The 17,254-nt window shown below is 39.8% G+C and overlaps 1 protein-coding gene across 5 annotated transcripts in view; it reads right to left on the bottom strand.

Annotated features, from left to right (window-relative positions):
* ATP10B (ATPase phospholipid transporting 10B (putative)) overlaps positions 1-17,254 on the bottom strand; it is a 392,801-nt gene that overhangs the window by 333,842 nt on the left and 41,705 nt on the right. For 3 of the 5 annotated variants that reach the window (XM_044947366.1, XM_044947364.2, XM_044947368.1), the window contains exon 2: positions 520-600. The exons of the other annotated variants lie outside the window; for them this stretch is intronic. The gene's annotated coding sequence lies outside the window, so the exon portion shown is untranslated. The remainder of the gene's footprint in view (positions 1-519; positions 601-17,254) is intronic. 5 annotated transcript variants of the gene reach the window in all.

The raw sequence follows: 17,254 nt of genomic DNA, 5'->3' as shown, positions 1-17,254 counted from the left end.
CAGGAGAAGCAGGCAGAACATCATCACATCTGGGGTGGAATAGCAGCTAATTTTACACAGAAAGAGTGCCTATTTGACTTTTTGCTCAAGTTCTTTTGGCATTCCAATCAATGTAAACATGTTGACTAGATGGTTATTTTCTCAGGGAAAATTGTTTCATCTGATCCCATTTACTCTTTTTCTCATACTTAAATTTACAAGTAAACACAGTGAGGCTTTACTTCATTTCCCTATCTGCATTCAACATTTTACTTGTTGAAACCACTGCTATGAAGTTTATAATTTTCTTTAGACAAAAACATGTACACCAAAACCCCACCAAAACACTGCATCTTTTCCAATAACCCCATTTTAAGGCATATAAGCATATGATAACAAATTCATATCTCAATGAAAACACACCATCTAAAATCTGCTGTTTTACTCATGTGTGTCTCTCTAATCTGAATGTCAGAGATTGAATTATCATGCTTATAAATAAATCTTTTTCTCCTCAACAAATCAATCACACAGACTGACCTGGTTCTAATTTCACTTCTGCCACTTTCCCTGGTTGTTTGACCTTGTAAAACTACTTAATCTCTTAGCCTGAAGTTTCTTCTGAAAAATAAGCAAAATAATAGCTACTTTACATGATTATAAATTTCCTCTCCCTCTCTCTCTCTCTCTATATATATATATATCTCCAATGTGTGTGTATATACATATTTGGCATAATGAGTACTTAATGGCAATTTTGTTATCACTGTACTGTACCCAACCCAACTGTAAACTCAAATACTCTAATAGCCCTCGTTTCTCCTATCAATATGAGAAACAGACAATGAAATTCATCTCCTAGGATACCATCATTTATCAGTTCACCCTCACTTTGTATTTGTTTAAGAGAAGTTAAGAGAGTAGGATTAACTATAAAAATCATACAAATGTCTAATTTCAAGGAAACAGTGCCTGTGGGACAGAAAATAGTTGTATAATTGCCTCTTTTTCCAATTAAAAAAAGTCTGAACAAGCCTACTCACAAAACCTTCCATTTAAAATTTTTCCTAGCACCTCCTTCATAAACACCTCCTGCAAATAACTGGTATAGAACTGGGAAGCAACATCAAGGCAAAACAAAAACTGCTACAAATGCAGTAAATCATAGAATACTAGAATGGGAAAAGCAACTTAAAAAGGATTAGTGAGAGGAAGATATTAAAGAGACAAACCTTTTACTTGTCCCTGAAATCATATAAAATTGTCATTAACTCATCAGTAAAAATAACTATACCCAAATCAATGGCAACTTCTTTAATAGAAAGACCATATTTTCTTCAAATTGCCAGAAGACTCTTCTGAGTGTACATTTGTGCATGTGATATATCAAATAATAGGGGGTGAGGTTTGTTATTTCAGCAAGGAACAGTAGTTTTTAGAAAGTAAAGTGATGCTGTTTCCAAGCCTTCACTCCTGCAATGAGATTGGAAAAAGAGAGAGTTTTGAATTTGCTAGGGCTGCTATAACAAAGTACTGCAAGTGGGTGGCTTAAACAATAGAACTTCATAGTCCCACAGTTCTGGAGGCTAAAAGCCTGGATCAGGCTGTTAGTGGGGTTGGTCCTTTCTGAGGGCTGTGAGGAAAGAATCTGGTTCATGCCCCTTTCATAGCTTCAGTGTTTTGCTGCAAATCTGGATGTGCCTTGGCCTATAGATCCATCACCTAGATCCCTGCCCACATGTTCACATGGCATTCTCCTTCTCTGCATGTCTCTACACACATATCTCAACTTTGTATAACAGCATGTTTTATCGGCTTGGGAGCTCACCTACTTCAGAACGACCTCATCAAAGCTTCATTACATCTGCATGACTATTCCCAAATGAGGTCACATCCTGAGGTACTGGGCATTAGGACCTCACACATGAATTTGGGGGAGACACAATTAAACCTGTAGCAAGACAGAAGAGAAAGTACTTCTTCTGAAATGGTAGAGCAAACCATCCAACCTGTCAAAGTAGACAAAACCTAACTAGATACTCATTAAAATAGGTGTCATTGCGGGTATACATGTTGAATGTCACTGGCACTTCTTGTAGTTTTCTTATCTACCACGTAGATGATTCTGCTTACTGATATTCATATCTGTAACCCATGGACTGTAGCCCATCAGGCTTCTCTGTTCATGAAATTCTCCAGGTAAGAATACTGGAGTGGGTAGCCATTCCCTTCACCAGAAGATCTTCCTGAACCAGGGACTGAATCCAGATCTCTTGCATTGCAAGCATATTCTTCACCTACTGAGCCACCAGGGAAGCCCAGTCATATGAAAGAAGTCACATGAGTACTTCAGAGTATGAGAGAAAGAAATTAAGATCCAAGTCAAGCACATTGATTCTAGGACATCTAATCAGGGAATGGAAACATAGCTGATTTCATAAGACTTTCAAATTTACTAATAGTTCCTTTTTCTTTCTAGAATATTGTTTATAAGCAGCCTTATATTACTAAGTAAGTGTAATTCACTGTTGCTGAACCTAAGCAAGTCTTCCAAAACCCTAACTTCATCAGAATTATTAATTCCTCCCAGAGATACACATGCTTTATTCCGGGGCCAACTATATTGCAACAATTCTTTGTTGATAACAAAGGGTGTAGGTGTGGGTAGCTTGAGGTTCTACTTTTATGGGACTTGATGTTTTACTTTTAAAAAAAAAGTCAACCTAATATGAACACGAACCAAGAGCTTTCATGTCTTCCAGGTACCAAAAAATCTCTCCCACACAAATTTCAGCTTCAGTTAATTGACCAATGTTTTCCATGGTTGGGGGATGATGCTTAAAAAGGGTTTTGAGCAAAGTGAGGATGCTACTTCAGAGTGGTAATGTGACATTGATGTTCACATTGAGATTATACTTTTTTAGTTTCATTTTGTATTGAATAATCAAAAGAACTGGCTATCAATCTGGTGCTAGTGTGATTTTAATCATTAATACATCCTAATCTCCCTCGTAATGCAGAGGAAGATACCATAGTTCTGAGTTTTAGTTTTGTTTATTTAGAATGTGATGCTATTTTTAATTACGTTTAACATTATTATCTAACTATGGTATTTGACATAAATATTCCCTTTTAAAAATTTTAAAAGTGTTTTAAAAAGAAATTTAAAAGTCAATTAAAAAAAGAAACTATGAAATAAGTAATAGTCATGAAGCTAGACAAACATTTGAAAGATAGCATGCAAATAACTAAAATTTGGGAACTAATGATTCTTTCTTTTACCTGAAGGCATTTGCATAGAGGAACAAAACATTCCACTGGATGCTCAATAAATGCATTCAGTTGCAGGAAAAAGGTGTCCTCCACACCCAGTTGGCATGTTTTAGTTGGGCAGAAAGCAAAAACATGGAAATCCAACAGATCTCTTTTTTGTTGGAATAGAGCAAGGCCTAAATTCCAGCCACCTTAGGAGCTGGTGGCAAGCCCTCCTACTTCCTTTCTATTTTCATCCTGGCTTACCTGGTTTGCATTATGTTTGATCCCAAAAGCCACCTCTGATCCTTTTGGGAATAGGCAGAGTATATAAAAAGGGAGGTGATTAATCAGTATTTGTTGAATAAATGAATACATAAGTGAATGAATAAGTTAACATAGAAAACAGAGGGACTAAGAGGGAGAATTTGCAAAGCTCTAATTGTTCTTAGCTCTCCTGTTTTAATAAGGAGAGTTGATTCAAGGGGTACACTGTGATTCTAACAAGGAAGATAGCACTATGCATGGCCCAGATGGGAAACATGGAGTCTGAATAGGCAGGAAATTAGAGAAAACACTCCTTAGCGATTGTTTGTCTTCTCTCTAGATTCATTGGAGGACTGCCTGATAATCCCAGATGGACCCAGAAATGACTTTTCAGGCAATCAGAGGAGACTGAAGCTGATGGTCACCTTAGCTGTATCTCGGATTTAAGCGTATTGATCCTAATTTACAGGAATCATGAAAATAAAATCCCAGTTGTTGGTGGAAAGGAAAGTGATAAAAGTCCATCTGAGAGGGAATCCAGCCTGAATTAATGAGAGAGAGAAAACATGCCATGTCTTCGTTCTCTGCTCAGGAAGTCCATCAGTGTGACACTGAAAGCTCTTCTGGGGGAACAAGAGCAACTCCCTGGTGTCTGTGTGGAAGTTGTTTTCATCCTAGTTGATGGGAAGATTCATAGGCTGTTGGAGAAAAACATCTGTTGCAGAGCAAAGAGAAATATGAGTGAATTAAACCTACTGTTCTTGACTCTCTATAGTTTTCAACACATCTTCTTTCATAATATGGGGCTTCTCTGGTAGCTCATACAGTAAAGAATATGCCTGCAATGTGGGAGACCAGGGTTTGATCCTTGGGTTGGGAAGTTCCCATGGAGAAGGGCATGGCAACCCACTGCAGTATTTTTGCCTGGAGAATGCCATAGACCGAGGAGCCTGGTGGCTACAGTCGAAGAGGTTGAAAGAATCAGACACGACTGAGTGACTAACACTTTCTCTTCACTTTCCTTTGTAATATAGAACTTTACATATATGTTCCCTCTCTCCTAAACTGGACTCTGCCCAAAGGTAGGATCTATTTCCTGATTCACTTTTGTTGTCCCATGGTACCCATTATTTGAGACACAATAGATGCTCAGTAACCTAGACAGCATATTAAAAAGCAGATACATTTCTTTGCTAACAAAGGTCTGTCTAGTCAAAGCTATGGTTTTTCCAGTGGTCATGTATGGATGTGAGAGTTGGACTATAAAGAAAGCTGAGCACCAAAGAATTGATGCTTTTGAACTGTGGTGTTGGAGAAGACTCTTGACAGTCCCTTGGTCTGCAAGGAGATCCAGCCAATCTATCCTAAAGGAAATCAGTCCTGAATATTCATTGGAAGGACTGACGCTGAAGCTGAAGCTCCAATACTTTGTCCACCTGATGAGAAGAACTGACTCACTGGAAAAGACCCTGATGCTGGGCAAGACTGAAGGCAGGAGGAGAAGCGGATGACAGAGGATGAGATGTTTGGATGGCATCACTGACTCTATGGACTTGAATTTGAGCAAGCTCGGGGAGTTGGTGATGAACAGGGAAGCCTGGCGTGCTGCTGTCCATGGGGTCGCAAAGAGTCGGACACGACTGAGCAATTGAAATGATGAATGAAAATAGACATTTGAAAATTGCTATGGCTGCTGTTTAAATTCTTCTCCATGAATATTTGAGTGCTTACCATGAACCAGACAACTTTTTCACTGGGAGAAATTTTAAAACAACCTCATTTGTAAAGACATTTGTAGACCTGAGGCTGATTTGCCATGAACATTAGTAACATTTATACAACTGAGATCCTGAGAAACAAAGAGGGAGGGGGATATGGCAAAGGGGTGTGGGGTGCACAGAGAAAGAGGAATCAGTTTGGGGATTGCTTAGGGTGGAGATCAGGGAAGGAGCATTTGTTGAAAGCTTTGAAGGATGAAATTCAACAGGTGTAGGTAACTCTGGAGAAGGATGTCTCAAGGGAAGATTACACCCCAGACAAAATCTTGAGATGGGATAGAACAGTTTTTTGGGGGAGGGGTGATGGGTAGTTTAGAGGGGCTATAATAATGTTTACAATGTAGGGATGTGTATGTTTGTGTGTGTGTGTGTGTGTGTGTGTGTGTGTGCATGTGTTTGAGAGAGAGAGGAGAGAGAAAGAAGTGGGGAGAAAGGACAAAGAGAGAACAAGAATCAAGGAGTTAAGACCATCTGGGCACAGATTTCACAGAGCCTTAAAAACTCTGTGAAGCCATTTGGAGTTAACTAAATAATGCAGGTCATGGAGCAGGGACATGAAAAATCTCAGCTGCTCTTTAGGATCTGGACACAACAATTAGCTCATCTGACCAACAAATTTAGGCGAGTTAGTAACGCCCCCTCCTCCAGGGTCATTCTTTTCCTCCCTGATAAAATAGGTGCACATCCAAAAGGAGACTCCAAAAGATGACAGCAAACTCAAGGAATGGCTCCCTGCTGGAATTTCATCCCAGTAAGTAAGGACAACATAAGAGGGAAACAGTGTGGGCGTCCTTCTGTTGCACAAGCCACATTTGTCTCAATTTGAGAGGCTAATTGTTTTTTCTAAAGCTTCCCTTGAACATATGCCCTTAAAGGGAATGATTTAAGTGTTTATTTTTACTTTTCAGCAGGAAATTTATTCCTGTGCAATCAAATACCTAGAATTGATGAGAAAGCTATATTTCACAAACAAATGTCAGCTGATAAGCATAGAATGAGTGACAAAATTAGAAAACGTGTCTGCAAGCTCTCATGTAATTGATTCAGGCAAGAATTTTCAACTGGTGTTAAAACTATTTGGTGAATGGAAATACATTGTAGAAATGTAATGAACAAAACAAAAGTGAGATTTCATAGCTCCTCTGATCTAAGCTCAGCATTGGCCCCTTTCACTCTAAAACCCAACTCCTTACAGAGGCCACCAAGGACTCACATCACCTGCCTCCAATCCTTTTCTGAATTCAACCTCACTGTGATCCCCTTGTTCCTATAACTTCAGCCACATCGCCTCCTTACTGTTTTTTGAATGGATGTACCAGTCATGCATCCTTTTAACGATCTTTGCTCACTATCCTATGTCTGGATTTCTTTTCTCTCAAATATGTGCATGGCTAAGTCTTTCCTGATACAAGTCCCTATTAAGAATCAACTTCTTGGGTTTCCCCGGTGGCTCAGTGGTAAGAATCTGCCTGCTGATGCAGGAGACATGGGTTTGATCCCTGATCTGGGAAGACCCCACATGCTGCAGAGCCTGTGTGCCACAACTACTGAGCCTGTCTTGAGCCACAACTACTGAAGCCTCAAGCCCTAGAGCCTGTTCTCTGAGCATCGACAAAAGCCACTGCAATGAGAGAAGCCTGTTCACTCCAACCAGAGAGTAGCCCATGCCGCAATGAAGTCCCAGCACATCCATAAATAAATAAATGAAATTATACAAGAAAGAAAGTCAACTTCTCAACACCCTGTTTACAAATACACCCCACTCCATTGCCATGCTCAAACTCTCCCAGCCTCTGTCACTCCACTCTCTGCTTCTCCCTCCTAGGCATCTACTGACTGCTAACCTATGATACAATTTACTTGGGTTAGAAGACAGAGATTTTTGTCCTGTGTTTTCTGCAAAACTCCTAGGTATCTAGGATAGTACCTGGAATGCAGCAGTTGCTCCAATATTTGTTTAGTGTATTTAATAAAAGCCTGTGGGCAAAGGAACTTTTGGTGAGTCACCCTTGATGAGTGGTACCGCACTGCTCAAGCATACAGTGGGAGCACAGATCACAAGTGGGGACTGGCCCCTGTGTACAGAAAGGGGCAACCCCTGCTCATGGGCATTTCACTACCATAAATATGTGAGAGGTGGCACCTAATTAGAGGATAAGGTAAACATATTAATGCTGAGAAATTAATGAACTTGGAGAACAGAAAATCAGTGCTTTTGACAAAGGAATTTGTTAGAGAAACAAACACAGCAGAGGCAAGGGAGAGGGCAATACCAGTTTCTACAATTGGGTTTCTCCGCTTCAAAGATCCAGAAGTTTTGTCTCAGATAACCTTCATTAAGAAGCCAACAGAAATCTCCCAACACCCAGACAGCTTCTTTGAATTTTCCTCATTTTGTGAGCCATTTTAGAAACCAGCCCAGGATCTGCATGCTGGGGAAATAATCTTTCATCTGACAAGGGGAATAAGGCAATCTGCTTCCTCAATCTGGGGGGCTGTTCTCGTAGGAGGCCAGGGTATTAAGTATAATCACCTGTCTGGGATCAGGAAGCACAGGTGAGGGGTGAGAAGTACGCAGTTCAATCAACCAGGCTGTGAAGTCATTTCATTTCCTCTTCTATAATCAGCTTTGTTTTCCCTTGTTCCTAAGATTATGATCTTTTATGTTTTTTTCATTCCAGCAGCTCCTAACTCATGAAGTCATGGAATTAGTGCCAGGGGTTTAAAAATTGATGAGAACTAAACATTATCATTAGAGTGAATAAATATCAGATTTATATATATATGTGTATGTATATATACATGTATATGTGTGTACACACACACACACATATATATATACACACAAATACACATTATTTTGAGACATGGGTGTTCCTGGGAACAATGAGATATGGATCCTATTAAAAGTGTTGCTGAATTCATTGAGTGGTTTTAATACTCCTAACACAGTAACCGTTTGTCACAATGGCTCAAATAAATCCGTTGCTATTAGCACATTAGACAAAATTTTCTGTAGGAAGACTAGGGTAGGGATAAATCATCTAGGTCAAGTTCATTATTTACTTCCCTAACAGGATGGAGAATCAGAGAGATGGAGACACTTTTAGGTCTCGTGGTGAGATAAGAGCACTGCAGCAGAATCCTGGTCCCTGGACACCAGCACAATGTTCTCAGCAAGTGCGTTATCCTGTAGCTGACTCCAGATTTTCAACATTCCTCATTGAAGAAACCTTCCCCTACCCTTTGACCTCTTACCATTTAATCTCTTGCTAGGGTGGTCAGGAGGGCTTCCATAATGGCTCAGTGGTAAAGAACCTGCCTGCCAATACTGGAGATGTGGGTTTAATCTCTGGGTCAGGAAAGTCCCCTGGAGAAGGAAATGGCAACTCACTCCCATATTCTTGCCTGGAAAATCCTATGGACAGACAGAGAAGTCTGGCAGGCTACAGTCACGTGGGTCGCAAAAGAGTTGGACACAACTTAGCGACTCAACAACAACAGGGTCGTCAGAATCAAGGGGCCAGAGTGTTCAGCTGATAAGAGAATCTTACTCCTGAAGCTAAGACCTCCTTTCAGGACATGACCTATTTGTCTTTCTAAAAGCCATCAGCCTCTGTGCAGCCTAGGGAACAGGTTGAAATGTGCCCTTGCAGCAAAAAAGTTACAGATGAGTTTCAACATAAAATGACATTTCTCTTCACCCTATTCATTTACCTTGGTAAGTTAGTCTTCAAGTTTTAAAAACTTGGGAAAATTATTAAACCTCTGAGTCAATTTTCTCATTTATAAAATAGGAATGATACTTGTTTTATTGAGGTAAATGAGAACTATAGGTCAAAAGCTTGGAGTTGTGCCTAGCAGACAGCATGAATCATTATAAAATACTCATTTGTTATTTTTATCCAAGCTAAGGTGCCATAGTAGAGAGAGAATTTCATTATTATAATTATTTAAAATATCATTTTTATAATGATTCCTGATTATTTGTTTTAATCATAAGGTTGATATTTTCTTCATTTATGAGTTCTTTAGTGAGAAGCCATAATCTTGAAACAGTTAAATGTGCTCCTGGGCTTTCCTGGTGACTCAGACAGTAAAGAATATGCCTGATTGATAGGAAACCTGGGTTCAATCCCTGGGTTGGGAAGATCCCCTGGGTAAGGAAATGGCTATCCACACTGGTATTCTTGCCTGGGAAATCCCATGGACAGAGGAACCTGGCAGGCTACAGTCCATGGAGTTGCAAAAGAATCAGATACGACTGAGCGACTAACACTTTCACTTTCCTCTGAGAATTTCCTATGACTTCTCACTTTGCTTATTCTCTGAAATCTCTTCATTTTTCTCAAGCTCAAACCTAGTGGGCCTCAAGACTTGCTCTAGCCTTGTAGGGTAGCTGTTCTTCTGAGGCTTCAGCTTCTTTCCTGCTTTGGGTCCTTAGCATCTGCTGACGATGCAGCCTTCAACTTTATCTCCTAGGCTTCCCCAAACTTTTGGGTAAGAAACTGCTATCAACTCCCTTAACTCCCTTAACTCCCTTTCATTCCTTATACATGATGTTAAAAATAGAAACAAAATCACAAATTTTTTTTGTCACTGCGTGCTTTCCATTTTCCTTCAATATTTGTTTACCTAGAGGTGATCAGTGCCCCCTACTAAGCTGTGAGCTTCATGAGTCAAGGAGCCTGGTCAGATTGCCCTTTACTTCACACACAAAGCACCGAGACAGAGAAGCCTCTCTTTCGTTGAATGAATGAAACCATAATTTCTCCTCCATCCTGGTGCCCAAATCATCTCTAGTGAGCCTTATTTCCAATTCCATAAAGAGATCAAAAGTGATAGTAAGGGTCAATTTTAAAAATCATTCCCAATTGCAGTGACATATACAGAGAGATGCATCTGCCTTCACTGAAGCAGCTTTGACATGAGGGCAGGGTGGGGGGGAGATGACATCAGAGTGTTTCGAGGGATACTGAGAAAAATATCGTGAGCTCCCACTCCCAAGCAAACAGAACCACAAGGATTTGATAATATCAAATTGTCTATAATTACTGGAAATAAGAATATGGAAAAACACTATAGTCATGTAGAAGGCTTTTAGGGGCAAGGGTGGTGGGAAGAACTACAACAGGGCACAAAAAACCTGTGGTGATACATGTGTTCATTGAAGCGACTGTGGTGATGGTTTCACAGGTACATCCATGTGCCATAACCTGCATCTAATGTTTCAAATATGTGCAGTTTATTGTATGGCAATTATACCTCAGTAAGGCTACTCATGGGAAATAGACGGGGAAACAGTGGAAACAGTGTCAGACTATTTTTTCGGACTCCAAAATCACTGCAGATGGAGACTGCAGCCATGAAATTTAAAGACGCTTATTCCTTGGAAGGAAAGTTACGACCAACCTAGATAGCATATTTAAAAGCAGAGACATTACTTTGCCAACAAATATCCATCTGGTCAAGGCTATGGTTTTTCCAGTGATCATGTATGGATGTGAGAGTTGGACTGTGAAGAAAGCTGAGCACCGAAGAATTGATGCTTTTGAACTGTGGTTGTGGAGAAGACTCTTGAGAGTCCCTTGGACTACAAGGAGATCCAACCAGTCCATCCTAAAGGAGATCAGTCCTGGGTGTTCATTGAAAGGACTGATGCTAAAGTTGAAACTCCAGTACTTTGGCCACCTCATGTGAAGAGTTGACTCATTTGAAAAGACCCTGATGCTGGGAGGGATTGGGGGCAGGAGGAGAAGGGGACGACAGAGGATGAGATAGCTGGATGGCATCACCAACTCGATGGACATGAGTTTGGGTGAACTCTGGGAGTTGGTGATGGACAGGGAGGCCTGGCGTGCTGCGATTCATGGAGTTGCAAAGAGTCGGACATGACTGAGTGACTGAACTGAACTGAAGGCTACTCAAAACATTAACAAGATTAGAGAGAAAATAACAATAATCTCACAACAAAACAGCATCATGAATTTTCTCAGGCTGATTAGTTTCAGAATCTACATTTCTGAAGATATAGCTAATACATCCCATTTGTTCTGGGAATGTGGGGATGGGATACTGGTGGGGGTCCCTTTTGCAGATGCAAGAGAGACAGAACAGCCCTTGTGGCACAGTGGTTGCTATCCAGGCCTCACCTCTATCTTCAAAAAGGCACCTTGGGGGAGTAAAATCAGGACCGTCACATGCACCAGCATTCAGAGGGAAACCTTCCAGCCCAGACAAGAAGCAAGCTGTGCCATTACTGTGCTTTGTTTTTGCCTAAAGCAGTGAGGAGTTCAGACAACAGACCAGCAGCTCCTGTAGAAAACCCATCATTTCCCACACAGACATCGACCTCTCCTCTCTCAGGGCTGCCCTCCATCTCCCAGCTCACCTTCAACTGATAAACCCTTCCTGTTTATGGACAAGGCATCTCTCCCCACAACGCCTTTTTTCTTTCCTCCTTTTTACTCTGCTCATGTTTCATTTCTCTTCTTCTTCTATTCATTCCCTCTTTAAATGTAAAAATAAATTAACATTTGTTGAACACTATGCAGCCAACTTCTCCACTTACATTATTCTATTTTATCCTTTAAACCACCCCAGGGAATAACTGCCATCACCAGTCCTCTTTCATAGAAGAGGAAAATGATACTATGACAGGTTCAGGGACTCATGGATGCTCTGCCTGCTATAAATGTGGAGCCCCAAATTTCCCTCTTTCTTTCCGCTTTATACAAATATTAAGATGTGTGATGCCTCCACTGGAAAAGTATTCTATGTTTCTTAAAAAACTGTGGTAGACTATATTAAATGGCATGGAAATAATTATCACATACTGTGAAGCATAAGAAACGTGTAATAATTAGGTATTCTATGGCCTAATTTCAAACTGTGGTGTTGGAGAAGACTCTTGAGAGTCCCTTAGACAGCAAGGAGATCAAAACAGTCACTCCTAAAGGAAATCAGCCCTGAATATTCATTGGAAAGATTGATGCTGAAGCAGAAGCTCCAGTACTTTGGCCACCTGATATGAAGTCCTGACTCATTGGAAAAGACTCTGATGCTGGGAAAGATTAAAGGCAGGAGGAGAAGAGGACAACAGGGTTGTATAGCATCACTGATACACTGGACATAAATTTGAGCAAACTCTGGGAGATGGTGAAGGGCAGGCAAGTCTGGCATGCCACAGTGCACAGGGTCACAAAGAGTCGGACATAACTTAGCAACTGAACAACAATAACTCAATGGCCAGTGCACATGTATATAGTAAATTAGAAGCAGATACGCCAAATTCAGCAAGGTGGCAAGATATAAGATCAACATACAGAAATCAATTGCATTTCTTAACACAATGAACTATCAGAAAGGGAATGTTAAAAAAAAATTTTAAACTGAAATCCCAAAATAAAACACTTAGGAATTAACCTCACCAAGGAGATGAAAGACTTATCTGCTGAGAAATATAAAACATTAATAAAGGAAACTGAAGATGATTAAAAGAAATGGAAAGATTTACAATGCTCTTGGATTGGAAGAATATTGTTAAAATGGCCAAAATACCCAAAGCAATCTACAGATTTAATGCATTTTCTTCAAATTTCCCATGACCTTTTGCATAGAGCCAGAACAAGTAATCCTAAAATTCATATGGAACCATAAATGACCCAGAATTGCCAAAGCAATCCTGAAGAAAAAGAACAAAGTGGGAGGCAAAATAACACCAGACTTCAGAAAATACTACAAAGCTACAATAATCAAAACAGAGTGGTATTGGTACAAAAGTATACATATGTATCAATGGACCAGAATAGAGAGCTCAGAAATAAACCCACACACTATAGTCAATTAATCTTTGACAAAGGAGGCATGATTATACAATAGGAAAAAGACAGTCTCTTCAGCAAGTGATGTTGGCTAAGTTGGACAGCTGCATGTAAATCAATGCAGTTAGAACATGCCCTCTCATCATACACAAAAGTAAACTCAGAATGGTTTAAAGACTTCACTATAAAACTCCAATAAAAGAACATAGGCAGAACATTCTCTGATATAAATCATGCCAATGTTTTCTTAGGTCAGTCTTCTCCCAGGACAATAGAAATAAAAACAAAAATAAACAAATTGGACCTAATCAAACCTATAAGAGTTTGAAAAGCAAAGGAAACCATAAACAAAATGAAAACATTACCTACAGAATGGGAGAAGGTATTTGTAAACAATATGACTCACAAGAGCTTAACTTTCAATATATACAAATAGCTCAACAACTTGTCAACAACAAAAACATAATCAAAAAATGGGCAGAAGACCCAAAGAGACATTTCCCTAAAGAAGAAATTCAGATAGCCCATAGGCTAAAGGAAAGATGCTCAACATCACTAATTATTCAGTTCAATTCAGTTCAGTCGCTCAGTTGTGTCCGACTTTGTGACCCCATGGACTGCAGCATGCCAGGCCTCCCTGTCCATCACCAACTCCCCGAGTTCACTCAGACTCATGTCCATTGAGTCGGTGATGCCATCCAACCACAGTCAAAGGTCAGTTTTCATTCCAATCCCAAAGAAAGGCAATGCCAAAGAATGCTCAAACTACTGCACAATTGCACTCATCTCACATGCTAGTAAAGCAATGCTCAAAATTCTCCAAGCCAGACTTCAGCAATACGTGAATCGTCAACTTCCAGATGTTCAAGCTGGTTTTAGAAAAGGCAGAGGAACCAGAGATCAAATTGCCAAATCCACTGGATCATCGAAAAAGCAAGAAAGTTCCAGAAAAAAATGTATTTCTGCTTTATTGACTATGCCAAAGCCTTTGGCTGTGTGGATCACAATAAACTGTGGACAATTCTTCAAGCGATGGGAATACCAGACCACCTGACCTGCCTCTTGAGAAACCTGTATGCAGGTCAGGAAGCAACAGTTAGAACTGGACATAGAACAACAGACTGGTTCCAAATAGGAAAAGGAGTACGTCAAGGCTGTATATTGTCACCCTGCTTATTTAACTTACATGCAGAGTACATCATGAGAAATGCTGGGCTAGAAGAAGCACAAGCTGGAATCAAGATTGCAGGGAGAAACATCAATAAGCTCAGATATGTAGATGACACCACCCTTATGGCAGAAAATGAAGAAGAACTAAAGAGCCTCTTGATGAAAGTGAAAGAGGAGAGTTAAAAAGTTGGCTTAAAGCTCAACATTCAGAAAACTAAGATCATGGCATCTGGTCCCATCACTTCATGGCAAACAGATGGGGAAATAGTGGAAACAGTGGCTGACTTTATTTTTCTGGGCTCCAAAATCACTGCAGATGGTTGACTGCAGCCATGAAATTAAAAGATGCTTACTCTTTGGAAGGAAAGTTCTGACCAACTGAGACAGCATACTAAAAAGCAGAGACATTACTTTGCCAACAAAGGTCCATCTAGTCAGGCTACGGTTTTTCCAGTGGTCATGTATGGATGTGAGAGTTGGACTATAAAGAAAGCTGAGTGGCAAAGAATTGATGCTTTTGAACTGTGGTGTTGGAGAAGACTCTTGAGAGTCCCTTGGACTACAAGGAGATCCAACCAGTCCATCCTAAAGGAGATCAGTCCTGGGTGTTCATTGGAAGGACTGAGGTTGAAGCTGAAACTCTAATAATTTGGCCACCTGATGTGAAGAGCTGATTCTTTTGAAAAGAGCCCGATGCTGGGAAAGATTTAGGGCAGGAGGAGAAGGGAATGACAGAGGATGAGATGGTTGGATGGCATCACTGACTCAATGGACATGGATTTGGGTGGATTCTGGGAGTTGGTGATGGATAGGGAGGCCTGGCATGCTGTGGTTCATGGGGTCGCAGAGTCAGACACGACTGAGTGACTGAACTGAACTGAACATAGTCAAAGGCTTTGACATAGTCAATAAAACAGAAATAGATTTTTTTCTGGAACTCTCGTGCCTTTTTGCTGATCCAGCAGATGTTAGCAATTTGATCTCTGGTTCCTCTGCCTTTTCTAAAACCAGCTTGAATATCAGGAAGTTCACGGTTCATGTATTCTTGAAGCCTGACTTGGAGAATTTTGAGCATCACTTTACTAGCATGTGAGATGAGTGCAACTGTGTGGTAGTTTGCACATTCTTTGGCATTGCCTTTCTTTGAGATTAGAATGAAAACTGACCCCTTCCAGTCCTGTGGCCACTGCTGAGTTTCCCCATTTGCTGGCATATTGAGTGCAGCACTTTCACAGCATCATCTTTTAGGATTTGAAATAGCTCCACTGGAATTCCGTCACCTCCACTAGCTTTGTTCGTAGGGATGCTTCCTAAGGCCCACTTGACTTCACATTCCAGGATGTCTGGCTCTAGGTGAGTGATCACACCATCATGATTATCTGGGTCATGAAGATCTTTTTTGTATAGTTCTATATATTCTTGCCACCTCTTCTTAATATTTTATTTTTCTGTTAGGTCTATACCATTTCTGTCCTTTATTGTGCCCATTATTGCATGAAATATTCCCTTGATATCTCTAATCTTCTTGAAGAGATCTCTAGTCTTTCCCATTCTATTGTTTTCCTCTTTTTTTGCACTGATCACTGAGGAAGGCTGTCTTAGCTCTCCTTGCTATTCTCTGGAACTCTGCATTCAAATGGGTATATCTTTCCTGTTCTCCTTTGCTTTTCACTTCTCCATTTCACAGCTATTTGTAAGGCCTTTCCAGATAGCCATTTTGCTTTTTTGCATTTCTTTTTCTTGGGGATGGTCTTGATCCTGTCTGCTGTACAATGTCATGAACCTCCATCCATAGTTCATCAGGCACTCTGTCTATCAGATCTAGTCCCTTAAATCTATTTCTCACTTCCACTGTATAATTGTAAGGGATTTGATTTAGGTTATACCTGAATGGTCTAGTGGTTTTCCCTACTTTCTTCAGTTTAAGCCTGAATTTGGCAATGAGGAGTTATTAGAGAAATGCAAATAAAAAGTACAATTATGTACCACCTCACACCAATCAGAATGGCAGTCATTAAAAAGAGTATAAATAACAAATGCTGGAGAAGGTGTGAGGAAAAAGGAGCCCCCCTCTACACTGTTGGTAGGAATGTAAGTTGTTGCAGCCACTGTGGAAGAAAGTATGGAGGTTTTGCAAAAAACTAAAAATAGAATTACCATATGATCCAGCCATCCCACTCTTGGGCATATATCCAGACAAAGCTGTAATTCAAAAAGATACATGACCCTCTATGTTCATTGTAGCACTATTCACAATAGTCAAGACATAGAAACAACCTATATATCCATTGACAGGTGAATGGATAAAGAAGATGTGGCTCATAATATACAATGAAATACTACTCAGCCATCAAAATGAATGAAATAATTACATTTGTGGCAACATGGATAGAAAGTGAAATAAGTAAGAAAGAGAAAGACAAATACCATATGATATCACATATCTGGAATCTAAAATATAACAGAAATGAACTTATCTATGAAACAGAAACAGGGACATGAAAAATGGGCATAGACAATATAGGTTGTCAAGGAAAAAGCTGTCAAGGGAAAGGGAAGGAGTGGGAGGTTAGGGTTAGCAGACAGAAGCTTTTATGTATAGAATAAAAAAACCAACCATGTCCTACAAATATAACATAGGGAATTATATTCAGTATCCTGTGATAAATCATAATGGAAAAGAACATGAAAAATACTGTATATATGTATGATTGAGTCACTATATTGTACAGCAGTAATTAACTGCTGAATTACAACATTGTAATTCAACCATAATTCAATAAAAATAAATTTTAAAAAAGAAAAAAATGAAGCACATATATCAAAATGTACCAGTGGTCATCTACATCATGAGATGATGAATTAGATATGCTTTCCTCTTACAGCTTATCTGCATTTTCTTAAATATTCATGATGAACACGTATTACTTGTATCACAGGCAAAAGTATGGGAACACCCTAAAAAGTAGCAATCTTTTAGAAGGA

This window comes from Bubalus bubalis, chromosome 9 (assembly GCF_019923935.1).
Source record: "Bubalus bubalis isolate 160015118507 breed Murrah chromosome 9, NDDB_SH_1, whole genome shotgun sequence".
In the NCBI taxonomy this organism is placed as follows: domain Eukaryota; kingdom Metazoa; phylum Chordata; class Mammalia; order Artiodactyla; family Bovidae; genus Bubalus; species Bubalus bubalis.
The sequence above is the reverse complement of the archived record's forward strand: the minus strand, read 5'-3'. Positions and strand labels throughout refer to the sequence as shown.